This window comes from Panthera leo, chromosome A2 (assembly GCF_018350215.1).
Source record: "Panthera leo isolate Ple1 chromosome A2, P.leo_Ple1_pat1.1, whole genome shotgun sequence".
Lineage (NCBI taxonomy): Eukaryota > Metazoa > Chordata > Mammalia > Carnivora > Felidae > Panthera > Panthera leo.
The window spans coordinates 95270773-95297049 of record NC_056680.1 but is presented as its reverse complement, the minus strand read 5'-3'; the positions used below and the strand labels follow the sequence as shown (position 1 = coordinate 95297049).

The 26277-nt window shown below is 38.4% G+C and overlaps 1 long non-coding RNA gene across 7 annotated transcripts in view; it reads left to right on the top strand.

The window, feature by feature from the left end:
• LOC122207711 overlaps positions 1 to 26277 on the top strand; it is a 161652-nt gene that overhangs the window by 62496 nt on the left and 72879 nt on the right. For all 7 annotated transcript variants that reach the window (XR_006196978.1, XR_006196983.1, XR_006196981.1 and 4 more), the window contains exon 3: positions 1019 to 1133. This is a non-coding gene — a long non-coding RNA (uncharacterized LOC122207711). The remainder of the gene's footprint in view (positions 1 to 1018; positions 1134 to 26277) is intronic.

Below are 26277 nucleotides of genomic sequence, written 5' to 3'. Positions count from 1 at the left end.
TTATTTATTTTTGAGCGAGAGAGACAGAGTGCAAGTGGGGGAGGGGCAGAGAGAGAGGAAGACACAGATTCCGAAGCAGGCTCCAGGCTCTGAGCTGTCAGCACAGAGCCTGACGCAGGGCTTGAACCCACAAACAGTGAGATCATGACCTGATCCAAAGTCAGATGCTCAACCGACTGAGCCACCCAGGCGCTCCTCTCAGAGAGCATTTTTTATTACAAACCTGGAAAGCTATTATCCACCTTCTCCAAGATGTCCCCAGATGTTTCACTTCTCCAGCGCATTGAAGCTCAAGTTCCATTTTTTATTTTTAATTTTCATGTTACTGGACACTTTATTTTTTTAATGTTTATTTATTTATCTTGAGAGGGAGAGTGCACAAGCAGGGGAGGGGCAGAAAGAAAGAGGGAGAGAGAGAATTTCAAGTAGGCTCAATGCTGCCAAGGCAGAGCCCATCATGGGGCCTGAACTCATGAACTGGGAGATCATGACCTGAGCTGAAACCAAGAGTCTGACACTTAACTGATTGAGCTACCCAGGCACCCATGGACATTTTATTTTTAATTTTCATGTTTTAGGCTGTAAGATGCAATCCTAATGTCCTGGCAAAGTGAGCTATGAGGGCTACCTTGGGTCTCCCCATGTCTCCTCTGGCCTTGGCCCTACTCCTCCTGCCACATCACACATCACTGCACACAACATCCAGTCACTGCGTTTCTCCACAAAGGCAGAAAAGCAGAATGGAGGGCTCTCAGGACAAATGCCCCTCATATTTTGGGGACAGTAATAAAGTCACATCTTTGTCCAGAGAGCTCTCCCAATTCTTCAGACACCTTTGACCCTCATTTTCACAGGCCTTCCTTTCTCTGCCCTCACTCTGAAGGCCCACCTCTACCCTGATTTTCTTTCTGATTCAAGGAGGAAAGAAGTCAAATGTATTTAAGGCTCACCAGTGACTGAGGAATTACCTACATTTGACAAGAACACTCACATATGACTGCTTTCCTTTTCTCATCAGGGCATCTTTGGTGATCATTTCCTGACAGAGCAGTGCTGGGAGCTGCCTGGGGAATTTATCTTTCTTGTCTTTGACCTTGTTTTATCACGAGACTGCTAGTGGTCAAATGATAAAGGTAAGCGAACTCCTGAAGTTTCATAAAACGTATTTATAAGGAAGTTCTTTCCTGCTTTATTGAAGATTAATTGACCATAAAGTTGTGGATTCATTTCTGGGTTTTCTATTCTGTTCCATGGACCTGTCTATTTTTGTGCCAGTACCATACTGTCTTGATCATTACAGCTTTGTAATATAACTTGAAGTATATAACTTGTGATATAACTTGAACTGTGATGCCTCAGCTTTGCTTTGCTTTTTCAAAGTTGCTTTGGCTATTCAGGGTCTTTTGTGGTCCCATACAAATTTGCACTAACTCTGTGAAAAATGCTGTTGGTATTTTGATAGGGATTGCATTAAATGTGTAGATTGCTTTAGGTAGTATAGACATTTTAACAATGTTCTTTCAATCCATGAACATGGAATGTCTTTCCATTTCTTTGTGTCATCTTCAATTTCTTTGAATGATATTTTACAGTTTTCAGAGTACAGATCTTTCACCTCCTTGGTTGGGTTTATTCCTAGGTATCTTATGGTTTTTGGTGCTGTTGTAAATGGGATTGATTCCTTAATTTCCCCTTCTGCTGCTTCATTATAAGGAGGCATTTCTAGGCTGTGTATCATAGGCTGGCTGCTGGCTGAAGCTGCTATAACCACCTTTCTTTCCAGCACATCCACCATCCCAACTAAAACCCTTCAGCATTTAGCATCATGTTTCTCTGCCAGAAGTGCAAGAGAAGATGCTATATGCCTCAGAGTGATATTTTCTAAAAATGTTTGTACCAATGAGTTCCCTGTGTGGAAAAGAATCTTTTAAAAGAGGATTTATTAGGTTTTAGTCTGCTTGCGAAAGTAATGGAAGCTCAACTTTAGAAAAGCCCCAGAAGCATAAGGAAAATAAAAATCATACGCTATTCCACCTCCCGGAGACAATTAATGTTAACATTTTAAGGTATTTCCTTTCAGCTTGAGAGACGAGAAAGAGAGTTACCACAACTGGGATCATGTTAAATTATATATGCATTTTTTGTATCTTGTTTTTTTTTATTTAGCACTACAGAATTCATTTAATATTCAACAAATATGAAATTGCTAAAATTGCTGAAGGGGTTTCTGTTATCTGCACCTGAACTCTGAATGATCCAGCCTCCTTCTATACTTTATCCTCCAAGAGGACTAAACAAACTCTTTGCACTGCCTCACACACCATACTGTCTCATACTTTTCAAGCTCTGTTCACGGTGTTATTTCCACCTGGGAGGCGTTTCCCTCCCTATTTGCCCAGGTTACTTTAGTGAGATGGGAAACTGCACACAATTAAGGAACTGTCAAAGTCCTGTCAAAGAACTAAGGCATGTAAATGTGTCCTTGGGTTTGTAAAGCCAAAAGTTCCTCTGCAACATTTCTCCTAAATCTTTCTCCTATGCCTGATTTACAAAATGTATCACCTCAATCATCAATTCATTACACATCCACAAAATTCTGGCTGATTTCTAGCTAAGTACCATTCATTACTATCTCTTCTTTTTAAAAATTGTTTTTAAATTCCATTTCTATTTCTCCATCTCAAATTCCTACCAGCAAAGCAAAAATAAAAGTCTGATAAATACCCACTCCCCCTTCCCCAAGAATCCATTTGCTATGGTATTCATGGAAAGCTTCTATAGCACAAGAAAAATAGAAGTGATTAGAGGCTTTTCGGAAAATACAAAATAAATTCTTTCATTCAATTCCCTGTGACCATGAGCCTGAAGATTTTATTCCTGTGAGGAGCTAGATGTCTCAAGATCATGACATGGTCTCTGTTGTATGCGGAATTAAAATTGATTTTTCACTAAGTAGTAGAACATTAGTGCTACAAGGAATTTTAGCAACCATCTCCCTCCCTCTATGGATGAAGACACAGAGACCGAGAAGAGAGAAATAGCATACCTATAAAGGTCTGACATATTTATGGCAGAGTTGTGTCCCATAATGAGAATTAAAATATCATTTTCACTATTTTTCAATGCCTTTCTTTTCCAACATTTCCAATACTGATTAACGGTCTGCAAGAGTCAGTTGTTAAATTGTTCATTTTGGAGCAACTGAGAAATGGAGAATTTTACACAATGCAAGTGAAAGTAAAGAACAGAATATTCAAAACAGGAAGCCAGATTAATCTTTTCAAATAATCACTCATTCTATACCAGGCTGGGAGGGAGCAGAACCTTGGAGAATTAGTACATGATACAATTTAATTCAATTGTTTCTTATATTTCTGCCGAGCCTAAATAGTCAGACTTTGTGGTGACTGCTTAGATTCAAAGCTCTCCTTCGTATGCACTAAAGCATGAGTCTATGACTTCTCTCATTTCAAGTGTATTTTGGGCTTTCCACAAGGGTTTCCAAATATGTATTATTTCTCAACTGAGCTAACATAGCCATCAGTATGTGAGGCCTCTTGCTTAACCAAGTATAAAGTAAATCTCTTTCAAGCAGACCTGTTTTATTACTATTCCCATTGCCTTATTTTGGAGCTTCCTAACTACCTAGATATCAAGACAAGGTCTATAATAATTTGTGAACCTCCACAAATTAAGAAACTGGAAAATAACTAGGGAAAATATTGGCACTGTCCCAGATGCTCACGTGCAATCTCATACATATTGGTCCCTTAGAGGGTCAAGCCTGAATTGCCATCCCAGTGCTGTTGGGTAGGTCACCATCAGACTCCAATTCAGATAGCAGTTTTTACAGATCTAACTACTGTTGCTCAACTGGGTGTCCATGGAAACTAAAAAATTGGTTTGTTGCCTAGAGAAGTGGAAAGAAAACCAAGTCATTTGGTTTCTATGTGGTTTCTATGAAGCTAAGGAAATTTTTTGGCAAATGATAAAAATAAGGATGGCTAAAGCTACATGATTCCCTTGGTCAATTCTTGATCTTATCAAGAAATATTCCCTATGTTTATTACTCAAAAATAAGAAAATATTCTAAATGAAGGCATACCAGATTCTCAGGTTATTTCATTCTTGGCTGGATTAGAAACAATTCCTTAAAAGAGTGACCAATATATGCAACGAAATCTAATAGGTTAAAAAGTCCTTGGATTCATTACATATGGAAAATGTTTCTCATCCACAAATTCAACATAGTTCCAAGTATGAAAGAAAAAGCTAGTATTTAATAAGGGCGGAGGAGGCTGAAACACCTATTCATTAATCCTATGGAAATATTTGTCACTCATATGTGGTTTAGGGAATTGGGTAAAAATAGCAACTTCTTAAGAATTTTTTCATCTGGGCATAGACTTTTATCTGAGCAAGAAAATATGACATAATAGTAGACAGGGGACTTGTACAATGAAATCCCTGATAAACAGGGATGCAGAGGTGACAACTTGGCACATGTTGGCATGATTTGACATCATCTGTTGGCTTGCCATCAGATCGAAAACAACTCCTGGCAGATACCCTGTCTCAATGAATACACAAAATCAGCCAGGCCAAGAAAGGTGGTATACATGTGTTATAACCAAGAGTTGGCCTGACCTTGGGTTTTCAGAACTTAGGATAATTAATGCTGCTTTTTAGCTTGTCGTAGAATACTTAGAAGAAATACCTATAAAAATTCAAATTCAGATAGGAAAAATAGAAATTGGTTTTATCCATGAGTCATAAGCTAAAATGTCTACAGGGCCAAGTAAGGAATGAAAATCAATATATGGAACTGACTAGAAGCAAAACAATAGCGCTAGTGTGATAATAAACATCATTGACACACAGACTCAGGGTCAGAGAATAGCAAGAAGTAATGATGACAACTGTAGCCAAGTATGGAACACATTTATTCTCAAAAGGGAGCAGTCACTGTTCCAGTGTAGATACTTGATGCCATGTCTTCACCTATTGCAAAAGAGGCTAAGTTTTGCTTGTCTGCATCTTGCTGGAGTCCCTACAATGATCTATTAATTTAAGAAAAGAATAGTAAAAGCATGGGGATACAACCAACTATAACAAATTCATAAATCATTAGAATTGCTGTGTAATTTTGTACAAATCACAAATTTGTATAAAAAATGTATTTTTGTATAAACTTAACACACTGCTAAAAGTACATATGTACATGTGTGTGTGTCTCACACACACACACACACACACAACACACACACACAGGTACATGGCCTAGAGATAAAGGAAAGCTGACTTGCTTAAAATAACAAAAACTGAAACATGGGCTCTGAGTCCAATGTGGAGAAGGAAGGTGTTCTCCGGCTCACTTTCTTCCTTTGGGCTCCTGGGCCATCTCCTATGTGTGTTTTGGGTTTAAGTCATCAAGAGGTTACAGTAAAGGAGCACCTGGGGTGATTGCTTACTTCTCCTCTGCCTATAGAAGAGTTATTCATTATAAGTCATCCCATGTCACTAATGTTAATTTCCAATCAAAGATCTGCTCAGTACCTTTGAAACAAAGTCCCATTTTTTTTTTTTTTTTTGGTTCAGGTGTCAATGAGCTTCCCGTATGTAGTCCACTGCACACACACCCTCAGTTTTCACCTGACCCTCCTCTTTACAATTCCCATAGCCTACTGCCACGTTGCTCTCTTCTACCTTAGTGTAATACTTTTACTCTGTTCTCCATCAAACACCTAAGATCCACTTAAAATCTTACCATATGTAAGACCAATGCAAGGTGATGTCTCTCTCCTCTAAGTTTTACATGGAATCTCGGGCGCCTGGGTGGCTCAGTCAGTTAAGTGTCTGACTTCGGCTCAGGTCATGATCTTGCGGTTTGTGGGTTTGGGTCCCGCATTGGGCTCTGTGCTGACACCTCGGAGCCTGGAACCTGCTTCAGATTCTGTGTCTCCCTCGCTCTGCCTTCCCATGCTCATGCTCTGTCTGTCTCTCAATAATAAATAAACATTAAAATAAATACATAAATAAATACATTTTACATGGAATCATAATAACAATGATGGTGGTCCCAGCTGGAATCTGTGCTAAATGCTCTACCTGCCTTATCTTATTTACTCTTAGCTCCTGATTCTCTATGAAACAAATACTATTATTCATCTTCATTTTACAGGTGAATAATAAGTGAGGATTCTGGGACCCGGAGATATATAAACCAGAGATCTTTTTACTGATAGAAAAATAACAAGGAGGGATCTCATTGGACAACTTGGATTATTTGCTCATCCCTGAACCAATTATTGTGGCCAGGCCTTGAGACACATATTGATGCTATAGGAGTAGGATGAACCAAACTCCAAATCATACTGACTGACATCAGAGGGGAGAGAAGGTTCCCAAAGGAAATCTGGGGGTCACCTAATGTGAGAAAGAATGCTGGGAAGGCAAAAACAAATGATCCACTGTCCTTACTTACCTGGAGAACTGTTAGCTCTCTCTAGCTTCTGCTGCAAGATTACCCCACCCCCCAGCTTTCCTTCCTTAAGTAAAATGAAGACTTCTTGTCAAGATGATGCAGGGAGTCCATTCTTTCACACAGCCCCTCTGCTCCAACCACTTAAAAAAGAAAGATAAAATCGAAAAGGATTTAAAACACAAAGCTCTGAGCAGTGCTGGAGTTAATGGACACATGACAGTTTTAGTATGTAAAGTTAAAGAGCAAGTTGGGCCCTCTCCCCACTTCCATTCTCAATCCTCTATATTATCAGTCCCTCTGACCATATGATCTGTGACCTGTGACAGAAAACTGGGAAAAACTATTAGTGACCAATGACTAGGACTATGCTCTTAACAAGGTGAAAGTCTACAGACCATATACAGCTTCTTGATGAAGTCTCCTGCTGGCTCACTAACTGGATCTGTCATATCTCCAGCATCATCTTTTAGGGCAAGTCCTCCAAATGCCATTATAAATTCTGGTTCTTGATAGAGGTACATGGTGAACAAAATGAAGCCACCACCAAATGTTAAACAGGGAGATGTGAGCACAGTATAGGAAAGGTCTTAATCACATACCTCCAACTGAAAATGAGCCTACACACTGAAATTACAAAATATCTGAGGAAATATAATATTAAGAAACACAAAATAATTAGAACATTAATTTACCCCAGATGAAAATAATTTATGAAATAGTCTGATGCAGACTTTAAATAAATTTATACTGTTCAGCTAAAAGAAAGGGGGAATTATTTTCACTTTAAAAAGAGCAAGAAATGGTGAAACAAAAATAGACAAACAAAATTAGTACTGAACACAGTTTAAGAACTTCAGTGAGATCCCTCTTTATCCCAACTAGAATGACAAAAATTTTAAAAGTCAGATAATAACAAGTATTGCCAATGACATGGAGAAAGTGGAGCCCTCATATACTGCTGGTGGTAATATAAAGTGGTGCAACTCTTCAGAAAATAGTATGCACTTCCTCAAACAATAGAACATAGAGTTATCATTTGACCCAGTAATTGTACTCCTAGATATATACCCAAGAGAAGTGAAAACATATGTCCACACAGAAATTGTACATGAATGTTTATAGCAACATTATTCATAGTAGCTACAAAGTGGAAACACCCCAAATGTTCAAGAGTTGATGCATGGATAATTAAAATGTGGAACATACATCCATACAATGGAATATTATTTGACCATAAAAGGGAATGAAGTATTCATGCATGCCACAACATGGGTACATTTGAAAACATTATACTACATGAAAAAACCTAGTCACAAAAGACCACATATTATATGATTCTGTTCTATGAAAGTCTAGAATAGAAAAGAGAGACAGAAAGTAAATTAGTGTTTGCTTAGGGTAAGCGGAGGAGGGAAGGAGAAGATAAAGGAATAGAGAGATAATAACTAAGGAGTACAAGGTTCCTTTTTGAGGTGATAAACATGTTCTAAAATTGTGGTGATGGTTGCATATGTCTGTGAATATATTATACATTGAATTTTACATTTTAAATTCATAACTTTTATGATATATGAATTATATCCTAAAGCTGTTTAAAAATGTTTCTAAAAGGTCAACCCCTCTAAAGTGTTTTAGAAACTTTTAATTTGGAATTTCCACTTCATTGAAAAAAATGCTTAAGTGTAATATAAACATTTGTTGGGATTATCTGGATGACCAGCCTATCGCCACCACCAAGTAACATTAGTGCCCATACTCTAGTTTACAATCTCATTCTCACCACATGAAAAGCCAAAAGGCCTCAAGGCAGATAGCACAAATTAGAGGTTCAGAGTCATTTAAGTACAGAAAAGTGGTGGGAAAACCCAGCCATCACACAATGTATGGTAATAAAGGGAAACCAGACTCTTAAGAACCCACCCACAGCAGCCAGGACCACATTTACCATCTTGTATGGTATTAGCAGTGGAAGTAATAGCAAACCTACTGCGAAGGATTTGTTATAAAACAACTCTAGTAGAGTTTTCAATATTGTTTTGGGGTGCATTCAAATGATTGGGTCAATCTTAAAAACAAGATCATTAAGAGGAAAATTAATGATACCAGTAATGATAATGATTCAAACTTTGGTCACAGTGCTCAAAATCAAAAGAATCAAGTTAGGGGTGCCTGGGTGGCTCAGTCACTTAAGCATCTGACTCTTGGTTTCAGCTTAGGTCATGGTCTCATGGTTCATGAATTCGAACCCTGAGTCAGGCTCTGCACTGACAGCACAGAGCCTGCTTGGGATTCTCTGTCTCCCTCCCTCTTAGCCTCTCCCCTCTTCAAAAATAAAGAAATAAACACTTTTTTAAATTAAAAAAAAATAATAGTTGACCTCAGCATTAGAAGTCCCTGTAAATTATTTTCCTCTAAAAAAGTTCTGTGCATTTCAGAGTGCACTTGTTGTAAGGATTTGATGAGGCAGTTTATAAAGTGCTCAGGCAAGAAATGCAGATTTTAGACTCAGGCCAATAACTCATGACCAAAATGCTCATAGTCTGAAACCATGACAAAGCTATAGACTTCAGAAAAAGCAGAATATAGTCTCAATTAACTAGACTGTTGGAGGCTGATGTTTTGAATAACCAGACATTTATTTTTCAGTTTCAAGCCTCCTTGACAATATCTGTTAAGGTGTTATTGGGATACTTTTCTCATTATAGAAGATAATTTCACCTTTATTTTTTGACCTAGAAACTGCCAGTGCCTCAGTTTTATCTTTCAATAATAAATTCATACTTATAGATCCATAATTAAAGAAAACAAGAAAGAAATTAGTCTTTGAAAAAATACAGGGTATAAGGGTTTTTTATGCAACTTCCTTTTTTTTTAACCAGTGGAGTGTATAACATGAGATTTCTCACGTTGGAGTCCAGTTAATTGCAGTTTTATTGTGCATATATGGCCACTTTGATGTAGGATTGATAGGCCTAACTGCAGTGGAGGGGAGGGAGGGAAAGGAGGTGAGTCATTTGTCCCTATGTGCAAAGCAGTGGGGAAAGTTTATATTCCATTTTATACCCTTAAAATTGAATGGCTGCTATGGAGGAACCTGGGGGAGGGATAAAGAGAGACATAAAGAAATGAGTGAGATACTGTCACCAACTTCTTAGAAGTTTATGGCCAAAAGAGAAATCGAAACTTTGTAATCCTGTTGCTTCAGTGGACCTGAACATACAGTCACAGTGATTAACCCTGAGGCTGAGAGATTCCGGATTCCAACATCATCCACAGTGGTGGTGACAGCTCTGTCTACTAGAAAGTAACCCTGTCAACCCATCTAATTAATGGACTGATGTCAAGACAGGGCCAGTTCCTGAGGGAATGCCACAGGCTCTGCGCAGAGCCCTGTCCTGCTACCACTTTTTTGAAAACTGAAAATAAAAAGATATTTTGCAAATTTATCAGATTTGCAGTTAAAACAAAACAGAAAGGACAGCAAACACAGGATGAGACTCAGGAGCCAAACAGCTGAAACATTTGGCTGAATTTAACAAGATGATTACAAAGGGGAAAATCTAAGTTCCTGCACTCTGACCCATTAAAAAAAAACAAAAAACAAAAACCACTGTGCACAAATACAGGATGGGAGAGGCATGGAACAGTGGGTGTGTGTGTGTGTGTGTGCGCGTGTTAAAGAGTCAGACAAACTGGCTTGAACTGACGACCATACAAAGAAGACATACAAATGATTAATAAATAAACAAAAATGTTTATCCTCATTATTAATCAAAGAAATTAAAATTAAAACAGTAATCCCTCAATCTACCAAATGAGTAAAGATGACAAAGAAAGAATGATAGTCCTCACTGCTGAAAAAGATTTGAAAAAGTAGACATTCTCATATACTTCATGTCAGAGTATGACCTGATAAGTCCTTCTGCAACAATTTGGCAATATATATCTAAAATCATAATACTGTGCAAACCTTTTATCCTAATAATTACAGTTCCAGGAATTTTCTTAAATAATTAAGGATACACTGGTGATTAGCTACTAGAATATTAATCACAGTATTTTTTTAATGTTTATTTTTGAAGGAAAGAGAGACAGTGAGTGGGGAGAGGTACAGAGAGAGAGGGAGACAGAGTCTGAAGCAGGCTGCAGGCTCCAGGCTCTGAGCTAGGCCCGAACCCAGGAGCCGTGAGATCATGACCTGAGCCAAAGTCAGAGATTTAACTGACTGAGGCACCCAGGAACTCCTAATCATAGTATTTATTTTTTCCAGCTTTATTGACATATTATTGACATATAACATGTAAGTTTAATATATGCAACACACACACATATATAGATACACATATGTGTTATATACATTGTGAAATGATTACCTCAATAAGATTAGTTAACACATCCTCACCTCATATTTTTTTAGTGATAACATTTAAGATTCACTCTCTTAACAACTTTCAAGTATATAATAGAGTATCGTTAACTACAGTCACCATGATGTACATAAGATCCCCAGAACATATTCATCTTAAAACTGGAAGTTGGGGAGTTCCTGGGTGGCTCAGTCAGCTAAGTGCCTGACTCTTGATTAAGGCTCAGGTCATGATCTCACTTGTTGAGATCAAGCCCCACCTCTGGCTCCATACTGGGTGTAAAACCTGCTTAAGATTCTGTCTCTCTCCCTCTCTCTGTCTCTCTCTCTGCCCCTTCCCCACTCATGCTCATTCTCTCTCTCTCTCTCTCTCTCTCTCTCTCTCTCTCTCAAATAAATAAATAAACAAACAAATAAATAGATGCAATTAAAAATAAATTAAAAACTGGAAGTTTGTATCCCTTGACCAACATTTCCCCATTTCTCCCAACCCCTAGCCCTTGGCAACCACCATTCTACTCTATATTTCTATAAGTTTGGCCTTTTTAGATTCCACATAATCTAAATACATACATACTGTATGTAAACATACAGTATTTGTCTTTCTCTGACTTACTTTTAGCATAATGTCTTCAACATCTATCCATGTTGTCACAAAAGGCAGGATTTCCTTCTTTTTATGGCTGAATAATATTCATATGTATATGTATATGTATATGTATATGTATATGTATATACACCACATTTTCTTTATCCATTCACTTATTGGTGGTCACAGGTTGTTTCCATATCTTTGCTATTGTGAATAACACTGCAGTGAACATGAGCGTACATATTCCTCTTCAAGATCCTGTTTTCATGTCCTTGTATATATACCAGAAGGGAGACTGTATATACACTGGATCATATGGTATATGTATTTTTAATTTTTGAGGCATCTCCATACTGTTTTCCATAGTAGCTGTACCAATTTACATTCCACCAACAGTGCACAAGTGTTTCATTTTCTCCACATCCTCACCAACACTTAGCTCATCTTTTTAATAATATATATCCTAACAGATATGAGGTGATATTTCATTGTGGTATTGATTTGCATCTCTCTGATGGTTAGTGATGTCGAGCCTGTACCTGTTGGCCATTGGATATCTTCTTTGGAAAATATTTATTCATATCCTCTGCCTATCTTTAATAGGGTTATTTGAGTTCTTCTGTTATTGAATTGCCTGAGTTCCTTACGTATTTTAGATGTTAATGCTTTATCAGATAGATGGCTTGCAAATATGTTCTCTCATTCCATAGGTTGCCTTGTCATTTTATTGATTGTTTCTTTTGCTGTGCAGAAGCTTTTTAGTTTGATATAGTACCACTTTTTTTTTTAATTTTTGCTTTTGTTGAACATTTGGTGTCATTTTCAAAAATTTATAGCAAAGATCAATGTCAAGGAGGTTTTCCCCTATGTTTTCCTCTAGGAATTTTACAGTTTCAGGTCTTATATTTAAGTCTTTAATCCATGTCCAGTTAATTTTTGTAAGTATGTAATATAGAGGTCCAATTCCATTCTTTTGCTTGGGAATATCCAGCTTCCTAGCATCATTTATTGAAGAGACTATCACAACGTTGTTAATAGTGGCAACACATAGCAGACACATATACACTTGTACACACATAAATATCCCGAGTTAGGAATGAATATACACATTGTGGTTTTTTACATATGCAGCAATTTCAAACAGATTTGTAGAAATAAGTATATTGAAATTGGTGAAATGCAAATAAGATCTATAATCTAGTTAGTGGTATACTAATATCGATTTTCTGATTTGAATAATGTATTATTGTTAGGTAAGATGTTACCATTGGGAGAAGCTAACTAAAGGGTATACAGGACCTCTCTATAATATTTTTACAACTTCTTGTGAGTCTATAATAATTCCAAAATAAAAAATAGAAAAAAAACTTTTTAAAAAAGAAACCTGGAGCACCTGGGTGACACAGTCAGTTGAGCATCCGACTCTTGGTTTCGGCTTAGGTCATGATCTTACAGTTCATGAGTTCGAACCCCACATTGAGCTGTGGGCTGCTGGCATGGAGACTGCTTGGGATTCTGTCTCTCCTTTTCTCTGTCCCTCCCCTGCTTGTGCTCTCTCTCTGTCTCTCTCTCAAAAATAATAAATAAACTTAAAAAATTTTAAAAATAATAAAAAATAAAAAAGAAAGCTGTTCACAATGTATCTTTGAAAAAAAGCAATAAATCAGAAAGTTTAATTCTTTTTTTGTAAAATATACATGAAATTCATATAATTATGATGATAATAGAGTACCATTTTCTGAAGTCATGTTTTGTGGTTTACAAACAGTATCTCATTTAAATCTCACAACTAATAAGGTAAATGTTATTATTTCACTTTCCCAGTGAGGAATGCTGTTAGGAGAGATTACACAATTTTTCAAATGTTAAACAGCTAGCCAGTATTTCAGAATCCAGTGACTATCTTCCAAAAAACTTACTACATGATTTTTTTTACAGTCTAGAAAGGTACATACCAAAATTTTTACCATAGTTGTCTCTACAGTGAATATTGGAAGCATTATTTTTCTTTTTTCTTATCAGATGTGTGTCATTTGTGTAACTAAAAATAATATTTATTTTAAGAGAATTTAGTATTTTAGTTTAAAGCAAGGTCAGTCTGAGTCCGTAGGCTGAAACAAGTGTCAAAAAACCTAAGTTTGGCTACGTTAACAGAAAAATAGTATGTAAAATAAGGAGGCCATTGTAGTATTCAACAATGCAGAGATAAGATGTGATCTGGCATGTAGAACCTCATTTTGATAAGGACATTGACATAGAGACTGAAAGTTATTTACAGAAGAGCAATCAGAATGGTGAAAGAATCCAAAATCACATCATAATACAGATGGTGGTGACAATTGAGGACATCTAGTTTAGAAAGAAACAGACTCAGAGACAACATTATAGCTGTCTTAAAATTTTGAAAGGGTCCACACTTATAATAATAATTGTAAACAGCTACCATTTATTGAGTGTTCACCATATACTGAGTACATACAATCCTCACCACAAACCTATAGGGTATCTAGGAAGGTATTAATATTATCCTCTTTTTACAGATGAGGAAACTGAAGCTCAGAGAGTTTGGATAATCTGCCCAAAGTCACACATGCATCAGTGATAAAGCCAACATTCAAGCCTGGAACCTTTCTGAGCTGTTAACCATCTCATAGGGCTATCTCACATCCCAACAAAGGAAAAGGGACTGGGCTTGTTGTGTGACTTCTCATGAGTATAATTAGGAACACAGAAGAGAGATTCAGGGACACAAATATCAGCTCAACACTGGAAAGATTCATCTCAGAAAAACCAAAGCTGTCCAACTGTGGGATGGATTGCCTTGGAAGATAATGAATGCCCCTCTATACATTTAATGTAGGTTCAGTGACATTCAACAGTGATGTCAGAAGGATCTCAAACTTCAGTGTGTATCAGAATCACCTGGGAGAGCTTTATCAAACACAGATTGCCATGCTCCACCTCCAGAGATACTGATTTAGGTGTCCTGAGATGGTTAGATGCGTGAATTTACAGTTCTATCAGGCTCCCAGTCAATGCCAGTGCTGTTTGTCCATGATCACATACTGAGATCCCTTCAAACCCTAAATGTCTATTACTTTTTAAAAATCATACTCTATGGACTGGACAAATTTTGTGTCCTTCACAACCTCTCTCACAGAATGGCAGCCATAATGCCCCTAAAGCATACAACAAGGTTTGTTTCTTTGTTTTTTCCTATTCAAGTTACCAGTCAGTAGAATGTCCTACATCTTTGAAAATAGACTTTTATAGCTATTGTTTTTTATTAATTCCCAGAGTTTGCTAATATACTAGAGACAGGTCTTTTGGGGTTTTGTTGTTGTTGTTGTTGTTGTTGTTGTTGTTGTTGTTTAGAAACTCACCTATATTTCTGATGGAGAGAGGATGAATACAAGCAAACTTCATTAAATTGTGAGATAAGAGTCTGATAAATCTTAGCATGTTCAGACTATCCAAGAGGAAATGTACTTTCCTAATATGATTCACTCTTCAGCTGTCTAGCTCAATTTGGAATGGGAAGTGGAAATGCTATTGCTTGCCAAGAAATAAGGACGATGGCCATATGTTATAAACTATGCTTTGTTATTTTCAATATTGGCAAACTTAGCATATAGTAGTGTTAATTTTTCAGAACTTCTGAACTCTGTTCATGTTTACCTTAAGGGCAGCTTTTTTCCCCCCACTTTCTGATGAAGTTAAAATCGCCAAGTGTTTTTAAAGTAGGCCAAAACACTCCAAAATCAAATATTAAGAAAAAAGAATAGCTTTCTGTGGACTGCCCCACTGGCCCTCTGCTTTCTGGAAGGCAGCTGATACAAGGCCCACAGCTGCTTGACACCTAGCATTGTCCCCAGCCAACCTGAACAGCCAGCATCTCCATATAAGAAGCACAAGTGGCTTTGAAGGTGATAAGATAGAGTTTCACTGCTGTATTTTATGACATAATTCAGTCGGTGTTTCTTTACAGAGTGCCACTGGCTGCCTAACTTTAAACAGTCATAAACATTGGATTGTAGAGTAATTTAATTTAATGATTTATTTGATCTTCAAATCACAAGAGGCTGTTCTCAAAACACTTTGTTGCCATGCTGATCCTCTCTTAACCTACAGGATTAATAATTGATGTTGAAATACAGTTGGAAAAAAAATTGACAATGAACTTCTTTCTAAAGGAAACAACACCTGGATGAAATAGAAGATTTATACAATGACTCCCCTAGATAACAAATACCTCTATGTGAACAAACTTTTAAAATCACAGGCATTTTGGATTGAAATCTTTCTATAGTGTCTTACCTGCTTTCTTACCATCTTAAACAAAGTAATAGAACATACTTAAACATCCTCTGGTAAATCAACATAATCCTTATAAACAAGTATAATTCTGTAGTATAACCAAATAGTATTCTCAGAGGGCACGGTCAAGATTTGACCAACATTTTGCCTCTAAAATGCCTTCAGAAACGTATATACCATGTTAGTCTTTTATTGAATTTTTATAGTATTACACTTTGCTTTTCACTTAAATGTACTGACCACAATTAATTTTTCCTTGCCTTTAAATTTGCTGTTAAATTTGCTGTGCACTAGAAATTGAGGTTACTAAATTTACTGGAAGTGTGTACAAATGGGTAAGGGGAGTCTTTGTGAGAATTGTCTGTGGCAGCTACTGTGTATAGAACTTGTGCCATAAATTTTCGCCTCTTAAGGAGTTTATTTTTAATTATTCCTGCTTCTTTTCTATTATCCTATAAATCAGGTTGCCAGATATGTGACCTGCTAGTTAAGAAAAGTCTAACTGTGGTCAAGTGATGATAATGGCTGATACTTGTTCTATCACCATGCTACTCCAGTGAGGCCAACTCTTTGTATTCAAATCCACATCTTAGAATGCAGTACCCACAATGGCAAGTGGAATTGAAATTACTTTTCTTTGTAAAACCTCCCATTCCCCTGTCCCTTTATCCTTTAGACCTGAGAAATGAAACCAAAGTAAGAGAAAAAGACATGACTTCAAGCAGGCATTTTGTAACTCAGCCCTTAATTCCTCCTGAACCGAAGAAAGTCCCTGAATTGTAGTTTTTCATCTTTCCTAATCTCATAGATTAAGGAAGGAATGGGAATAGGAAAACAAGGAAAAGCATACCATTTTATTTTACCTCCTAAAATCGTGATTCTTTGAGATTCTTTTCAAGTACATATTCTGTGTGCTACTGTGAGAAATGGCTTTCATCAAGTTAGAAAAAAAAAGTTCTAAATCTGGCCTTCAAAGGCCTTTACCATATGTTTCAACCTACCTTTCTAAGCCCATCTTCCACTGCTCTACTTCCGCTAGACCAAAATCCTCCATAGAGCCCACATATCTTTTGCTTCTCTGCTTTTGGAGCACTTATCAGGTGCTAATATGTGCTCCTCAAAGGGGCAAAAAACAGGGTGGGTGTTACATGGTCAAATAAATTTGGGAAATGTTGGATTAACCACTATAAAGACAGGTTTCTTTACTAAAGTACTTCTCAGAATCTTTTAAAATCCTAATGTTCATTTAAATCTCCAAAAAGGCATTATGGTATAGAAAAAGAGTAACTACTCATCTCAGTTTGCCTGGGACAGTCTCAGTGGACACCTGTTGTTCTGGCGTAATTAACAGTATCTCTTCAGCTTTTAAAGTGCTTCATGTTGTACAACATGGTTTTCCTACATATATTGCTTGCTAAATTAATCTGACCACCATACCCATTTCTCATTGTATATCTAAGTATCCTGTATAACAGTTTGGAAAATATAACTTTTGCTAGCCATCAACATCAACCTAAATCTCAAATCCTATCCCAAATAATTGACTCTGTGGTGAAGTTTCCCCTATTATTGGTCCTCCACAACTGGAATCACTTTCTCCCTCTGCTGAAGGTCATAATACCTCCTCTGTATCTTTCCCTTGTGACATTTAGCATGTTCTGCCCTATTTTATTTTGGGGGTTCAAGCCTTCCCTCCTCTACTGTACCATTCACAGTAAAATCCAGGTAGTGTTTCACTTAGTATTCCCCTACAATGCCAAACTCAAAAAATATCTTTGAATGATTAAACTTAGTTGTACCTGAACAACTCTTTTTCTCATTACACAGAAGCAGACCTTCAACGCAGGCCAGGTGACCCCACCACTGCCCTCTCCTACTTTCTTGGAGACCTCTGCTGATTATCACCACATCCATTTCTGTCTCTGACAATCTCTTAAACATACTCCAGATTCTCCCATCTTAAAAAAAGCCTGTTCTCAGGGTGCCTGGGTGGCTCAGTTGGTTAAGCATCCGACTCTTAATTTTGGTTCAATTCATGATCTCATGGTTCATGAGTTCGAGCTCCATGTTAGGCTCTACAGTGGCAGAATGGAGCCTGCCTGGGATTCTCGCTCTCCCTCTCTCTCTGCCCCCCATTCCCCCATAAATAAATGGAAAAAAAGAAAGCCTTTTCTCAACTTTTCTCAACTTTCTTTCTCCCATCTTTCAGAGTCCACATTCTCAAAAGACTTGAGCAAATGGCTGTCTCTACCTGTTCACTTCCATTCACTGGCCAGCCCACTGTCATCTAGCCCCCATGTCCACCCCTTCACCCAAACTGCTCACATCAGAGTCACCAATCACTTTTTTCTTTTTTTCCTGAATCCAATTGGTACTTCTCATTTAGGTTTGAAAAGCTCAGTATTCTAAAACAAGTTGGCCTCTGTGATCTATACTCTTTAAAAGTTTCCAAAGTTTCTCAAAAAGTTAAACATAGAATTATCATATGATCCAGCAAGTCCACTTCTAAGTATACACCCAAAGGAATTGAAAACAAGGGCTCAAATAGATACGGTCATGGTAGCAGTCACAATAGCCAAAAGGTAGAAACAACACAAAGAGGGGTACCTGGGTGGCTCAGTTGGTTAAGTGTCCGACTTCGGCTCAGGTCATGATGTCGTGGTTCATGAGTTTGAGCCCCATATCGGGCTTTGTGCTGACAGCTCAGAGCCTAGAGCTATTTTGGATTCTGTGTCCCCCTCTCTCTCTGTCTCTCCCCTGCTCATACTGTCTCTCTCTCTGTCTCTCTCAAATGAAAGTCTAATACATGCAACAACATGGGGTGAACCTTGAGGACGTTATGCAGAGCATAAGCCAAACGCAAGAGGACAAATATTGTATGATTCCACTTATATGATGTACCTAGAAACAGCAAAGTCATAGAGACAGAAAATAGAATAGAGGTTACCAGGGGCCAGGAGAAGGAGTTATTGTTAAATGGATATAGAGTTTCTTTTTGGGATAATGACAAAGTTCTGGGAATGAATAGTGGTTAATGGTTGCACAACATTGTGAAGTATTTAATGCCTTTGAATTGGACACTTTAAGACACTGGTTAGAATGATAAATTTTATATTGTGTATATTTCATCACAGTATGGGGGGAAAAAAGAAAGAAAAGAAAGTGCCCAAAGTATTGAAGTCCCTGAAATTAAAAACTTTTGCAGTACATAGAACTGCAAAATCAGTTTCATAGCACCATTCTGTTCAACTCTAATGTCATTCTGGGGGAAAACCTGCTGTGGGGAATTCCCAACCCCGGTAGGCGTCCTGAGTAGGTATTTTGGAAAGAGCTTTCCACTTAACCTTATCTCTGGCCTTTCTGGTTACACAGCCACACCTTATTTTACCAAGACCGATGTTTCTGTAAAGTAAGAAGCTGAAGCCTATTTTCCCAATAACTTAGGTTATATAGTTAAAGAGGTTTTATGTCATTTAAAATTGCTCTTCAGGTGGCATTGCTTGAAAAGTTTTCCTTTCAGGTTTCCTCCTGTCCCCTCCTACTCTTCTGCAACGTCTCCTTCTCTTAGAGGCTGTGATTGTAACAAATAGATGGATAGGCAAGGAGAGAACCAGCCACTTGTAAAATCAAGTAAAAGAAGTACATGCAATGTGAATGGTTGTGGGTAGTTGGGAAAGGGCATAAGAGTCCACTCCTGCATGCACAAATTAAATCTCATTGAGCATGTGCTCGCTTTGGCAGCACATATACTAAATCTCATTGAGCATTAAGTTATCAATGCTCAGGTTTCCTGCTCATGGTATATTCTGTATTTGTGCGGTATTTTCTGTCAATAATGAATGGCCTGCTCCATATGCCCAGATTTGTAACAACAGAAGACCAAATACATGAAGTTGATTTCTCTGGCTTTTCACAGGTAACACATTACTTGTTAGTCTTTGTTGAGGATGTACCCATTGCCTGATATGAAAGTCCTTATTCCTAAACCTTATAATTCTCAACCCACAAGTAAAGCATCTTGGTCCCTCACAAAGTTCGCTGTAAGTCTGTCACTGGAAAAAGCCCCTAGTGTTTCAAAGTGTGAGCTTTAATTTGGTTTGGTAGCACTTGGGAGCTCCTTATAAAATTCTCACTTAAAGGGTAAGTGGGATGTCCAAATCCCCGCCTGGGGTGATTTTTACTGTTGTGAATTCGGTAGATTTGAGGGAGGACAGATAAAAGCACTGAGGCTTTTCAGTATGCCGAGTTGCTAAGGCCTGACTGTGGGCTGTGGTAGTGGAAAAGGAATGATTCCAAAAATATTAAAAACATGAGAAAGGAGGGTACTTGGTATCTGAAACATTCGTTTCTCTGAGCGTCTTATCCTTAGCTTTTCTGAGCTACCTGATAACGTGGGAGAGAGTTCCCCCTTAGAATAAAGTTACAGGAGGCCTTTTCTCACTTTTTTCTCCCTAAAAAAAATTGCCACAAAGGTTCTTTACTCCCATGGAATTTCGAGGAGATCCCATGAAACTGTGCGTGAATTGTACCTCCTCCAAGGACACTCCCTCATGCACACGACGCTGGCCGGATTTTGTAACTGCATTTATGACTGATTTACGGAACTTTTACTTGGCAGGCCCTGCTGTTACTGTTAGCTGGTTACTATGGATCTTTCAACATGCCACTCTGGCATGTTGCATTAAAAATAACCTCCCAAGACTGTACAGAATGCATAGAACAACGGGAGTACAGTCATAGCCGCGGACTCCAGGCTCCACTTTGGTGCCTATGTATTCACATGTGCTCCTATATAAAGCAACTGCAGGGGAACAATTCAAACACCTTCTAAAATGTCTGGTTGCATTGTAATTTTCCGCAGCTTCCCCAGAGCAGAAGTTCTCAGAGATCAGCAACATCCCAGAAAACTGTAGGCCAAAAGAACAACAAAACACAAATTATAAGTATCTGTTAAGGGCACAGATCCAAACACAGACTGTCTGGGTTTGAATCCTGACTCCAGGACTAACTAACTCTGGGATCTTAGCAAGTTCTACCACAACCACAGCTCTCTCATCTGCAAAACAGTGACATCATCAATCCCCAATGGGTCCTTCTGAGGGTTAAGGGAGATACTCAGGTAAAAGTTCTTCATTCAGTACCAGCACACGGAAGGTGATCAATAAATAGATTATTATCCTTTGAATACCATCCTTTTAGTACAGTCTTTATGGCAGTTAACAACACGCAACTTCAGTTACAGTGCCTGGCAATGGGTAGGTGCTTAACAAATATCTGTTGACCGACCGAGTGATGCCCGGTTACTTATGCACACATTTGATACTCTTTTCTAGATTATATACTTCTTAAGATAAGAGCTCTGTTTGATTCATCTTTGTATTCTCCACAGCTCCACGGTGTGTGCTGAATAAACATTTGTTGAAATAAATGGAAAGAGAAAAGCTGTCACAATGTAAGAGGCAATAGTTAGTATGTAAACTGGTAGTAAAAAAAAAATTTTTTTTAATCACAGGCTTCAAGTGCAGAGAGAATCTAATGCCAAGAAAACACTGACATTCCCTGAAACTAAATGAATATATCAAGCTACATATGAATACAATATTTGTAATGCTGGGTCTGGTTCTAGCTGGGTACTGCAGAGGGGAGGAAAGCTTTTAACTCTATCCCACCACTGGCCTCAGCCCATGACTGAAGGGAAGACTTGCTTTCCCAGAACCAGACACCATGGTCCCCACAAGCAAAGTAGTTTCCTTATGCCACTTCAAGCATCACTGGATTCAGTGGCAGCAGAATAAGCAGAAGACTTGTGAGGGGCCAAAAGAATATAGACTCTGCCCCAGTTTCCACCACTAGTGCTTGAACAAGTGTGAACACAGCTGTGTCCACAGAGTGGTGAGAGAGGGATATCTCCTCCTGATCAGAAAGCCAGCAGGCCACTGTGGATCCTTAGCAGAGAAAATAGTAACATGGTTCTGTGACTATAGGCTCATGTCTGATCCCCAGAACAAAAGTAAAAATAGTAAATCTTTGTGTGTGTGCACGTGTATACACACACAAAGGTATGAAGAACACCATTTCCTTCATTCTGACAGTATGTCAGCACTCTCCAACCAAAAGCTAATAGGAACATACCTGTAGTCGACCTAGCTGGGTTTATTACTTGGTACAGGAAGGGATCGCGTTCACTATGGGGAAACCATGGGGCATCTTAGTAAGACGATGTTCTAAAGAACCTATTATAGAATTGGGGCTTTGGATGAGTGATTTGGTGAAGGCTCTAGAAAAGTGGGATTTATTCTAGATTGGATACTATCAGAGAGCAGGGATAGTTCTATGATTAGGTATCTGTAGATAATAAATCTTATCTACAGAAAGGACAGGCTAGAGCGAGGATAAAGCTATAATTGACAAAGCAGCAGCAGTTACTTAAATTTGCTGGGAGAAGGGAATGATTGGTAATTTGGGGATTGGACAATATTCATGTTTTCTCTGTGTTCAGACATGTATTTCAGTAGTATTTCAATAAAGTCTCTTGGAGTTTGGTACAACCATATAGCATTTTAATTGATTGATGATGATAGTGAGAATTGATTATCAGGTTGAGATCAACCTGTGTTATTTACTGGTTTGCCACAGGCACCACCCTTGGTTATATCTTATCAATTTGTTTATCACTGAAGGCATGTGATCAAAATCTAAACATATAGTAAATATATTAGGGTAGCAGATTTTGAATGAAAAAAAAAAAAACCTCCACAGGCCTTAATGATGGCCTGAATCAAATAAGATGAAATTTAATAACAATTAATGAAAAGCAGTTAATTTGGGTTCCAAAAAATCAGTACCAAAGACAGGATGGGAAAGACCTGACTAAGAAGCAAAAGAAAGGGGGGCAGAGACTAATGTTTGGCTGACTGTAAGTTTTATTATAGTCAACAGTTAAATAAACAAGCAATAACGTAATTTTAAACTACATTAATGTAAGTATGGAATCATTAATGAGGGGATTGACAATCCGATCTATTCTGTACTGATCTGACAATACCTAAAATACTGTGTTCAGGTCTGGGCATCACAATTTTGAAGAATATAATTCCTCAGTCAGAGAATGTTACTGACTGCCCCACTTCACTTAGAAACTAAAGATGGGTCATGTCAAACAAAACAAAAATACAGAATCAGAAGGAGTGACTGATGAAGTAGTAGACATTCAACCTGGAGCCCAGGAGATCCAGGGGAAACATGAAAACTATCTTCAAGTATTTTAAGGTCTGTCATGTGGAAGAGGAATTAGACCATTTTTGTCTGGTTTAGGGACTTAGGATCAGTTAAAGTTAAAAGCAGGCAGATTTTGCTTTTAAGAGACACATACATGCATTCACATACATGACATCAGAAATCATCTTTCTCTTGAGGAAGCAAATTCCCCATCATTAGAATTTTGCAAACAGAGGCTAAAGGACCACTGGTAAGGATATTATAGGAGGGTATCAAGTGGAGAAGATTGAATTTTTAACTCCTTGATGAGAGCTTTTATATAATAAATACCTGTAATATGATATTCTCTTGTATCTTTCCAGATTCTGAATCTACTTGACATCTCTAGAAGTTATTTTTTTTTTAGGCACAGATCCCATTCAGAACCTTGTAGAACAGCCTGCATGCTTATCAAATTTATATATAACTCAGCAAGAATCCTAACAGGAGCTTAAGTTTGTTCTCAAACAATCCAGTGATTTTGGACTTGGTTAACTCATTTGGCTCTATTCCACCTGACTATTTGGCTCTATTCCACCTGACTATTTCCACCGATTTATATCTTAAATTATTTGCTTTGTATCTGAATATTAAATATTCTGAGTTACAAATTCTACTTATTGTTTTCATAGCTACACTGATCTGTGCTACCTCATACTCTTGTGTAATGATTAGATTTGCCTTCACAATATAGTTCTAGTTCTGTAGAACTTGAGAGTTATAAACTTTTATAGGATTTGAAGGTCCCTGAAACTCTGTATCCTTCCCAACTTGATAGTGAGACATTGCCAAATACAAGCAGGAATCCTTTCTGAATATGCACAATTGTCTCTTAATTTATAAGCAACTAAACTGATATTCTTTAAGTTTTCTTAATGTAAATCTTGCATACAACTAGTATTTTTAAACCTTAAATAAGCTTGTAATATACAAGCTTGTATATATGTGTGTGTGTGTGTGTGTATATATACACACACACACACACACATATATACAAGCTTGTATATATATGTATATAAAGCAAGCAACACACCCAATGCCTGGGTGGCCTCAGTTCAGCTCAGGTCATGATCTCACAGTCATGATTTCAAGGTCATGAGATCGAGTCCCCATCGGGCTCTGTGCTGGGCATGGAGCCTGCTTAAGATTCACTCTTCCTCCCTCTCTGCCCTTCCCCCCTACTCTCTCTCTCTTAAAAAAATAAAAAAGTAAAAAAAATAAATAAAAAGTATTGCATGTTCTACTGACTGAGCAAGCCATGCACCTAAGCTTGTATAATATTAATTCATCTTGCGGGCCACCTGGGTGGCTCAGTCAGTTAAGCATCCGACTTTGACTCAGGTCAATATCTCGAGGTTCATGAGTTCAAGCCCCACATTGGGCTCTGTGCTGACACCTGGGAGCCTGGAGCCTGCTTCAGATTCTGTGTTTCCCTCTCTGTCTGCCCCTCCCCTGCTCATGTTTGTTCTCTCTCTCTCTCTCTCTCTCTCTCTCTCTCTCCTGCTCATGCTCCCTCTCTCTCTCTCTCTCTCTCTCCTGCTCATGCTCCCTCTCTCTCTCTCTCTCTCTCCTGCTCATGCTCTCTCTCTCTCTCTCTCTCTCTCTCTCTGTCAAAAATGAATAAGCATTAAAAGAAAATTAAATCATTTTGCATGAAGGCTTCTTTTAGTCTGGGATCTCTAGAAAACACAGCCTAATCTCTGATATGTTGATATCTGTGATATTGTGATATAATAAGAAATACATATTTGAGGTTTTATCCCTGGCTCCTGGCCAGAGCTCCTAAAACCTTCCTTAAGCAATAGGGGTGCTAGGGGCATCTTTTGTTCTAACATTTGGTCTTTGACCCTGGTTCCTGATACAAAGCTCTTAAACCCCTTGAAATGTCCTGGGTGATAGGGGAATCTTTTGTTTTAATGAGGTAACTCTTGATAGGCTCCTGGATAGCTTCAGAATGGGTGTTGATCACCAGAAAGACTAAGCCATGATTAGAAATTTGGAATTTTCAGCCCAATCCCCTATCCTCCAAGGAGGGGAGAGGGACTAGAGATTGAGTGAGTAATTAATCATACCTATGTAAGGAAGCCTCCATAAAAATCCCTGATCTGTGGGGTTCAGAAAGTTTCTGGCTTGGTGAACACATCCATGTGCCAGAAGGGTGACACATGCCAACTCTATAGGGACAGATGCCCCGGTTCTCAGGACCCTTATGAACCTTGTACTACATATCTCTTCACCTGGCTGTTCCATATCCTTTATCACAGCCTTCATTATATGATAAACTAGTAAATAAAAGTGAGCATTTTCCTGAGTTCTGTGAGCTATTCCAGCAAATTACTGAACTTGAAAGGAGGGTCATGGGAACCCAGAATTACAGCCAGTGTGTCAGACGTACAGGTGAAAACCTGGGACTTTCACGTGGCCTCTAAAGTGGGGGCAGTCTTGTGGGACCGAGCCCTGTACTCATGGGATCTGACAATAACTCAAGGTATATAGTGTCAGACAGAACTGAACTTAACTGCAGGACATTCAGTAGGTGTCCACCAAGAATTGGAGAAGTGCCTAATGTGTGGGGAGAAACCCCACGTGTTTGGTGGTCAGAAGTATGAGTATGGTAGTACTAGAAAGTAAAGTACTAGAGGAGGAAACTTAGGTTTTTCTTGCAATGTTTTATTTGGGAATGTAATCCCAAGCCAGCAAGAGTAGGGGGAAAAGAATATGAATCAGGAAAAGATGGGGAGCCATAGAAGGTGAAAGATTTCCATGCTGGCCACTGCTTTACAATGGGCCAGATGCAGCAGGTCTCCTGACTGACCTTCTGGAAAAACTATGCCTCAAGGAAAGGAGGAATAAGAGGGAATGTATCTGCCTATTTCACTCCTGACTCCTGTTTTCCATTAGTCAAAGTTTGACCCACAGACAGTTAGCTTCCCAGTCCTTCCAGGTTGCCACACTCAGCCCCTTTGGCATCCTCTTGGAAAGTCATATTGCACACCCTGCTGTGCACATTTCATCCAAGTTCAGAATACACCAGAGAAGCTCCACAGTCCAGCACTCCCAGTGACTTGTCAGCCCCAGGTGCTAGAACCACTTAGACTCTAACCAAGACCAAGGCAGAGCAAGTGGCTAGGAGACCAAGAGACACTGGTACAGAATAACTCTGAGGAAGCACTAGCCATTTCTGATACACTTTCTCTGCCTCTCTAAGCCTCTGTCACTTTCTACCTTTAGTGAGCTTTTAGCACTTAATCGTTACTCTTC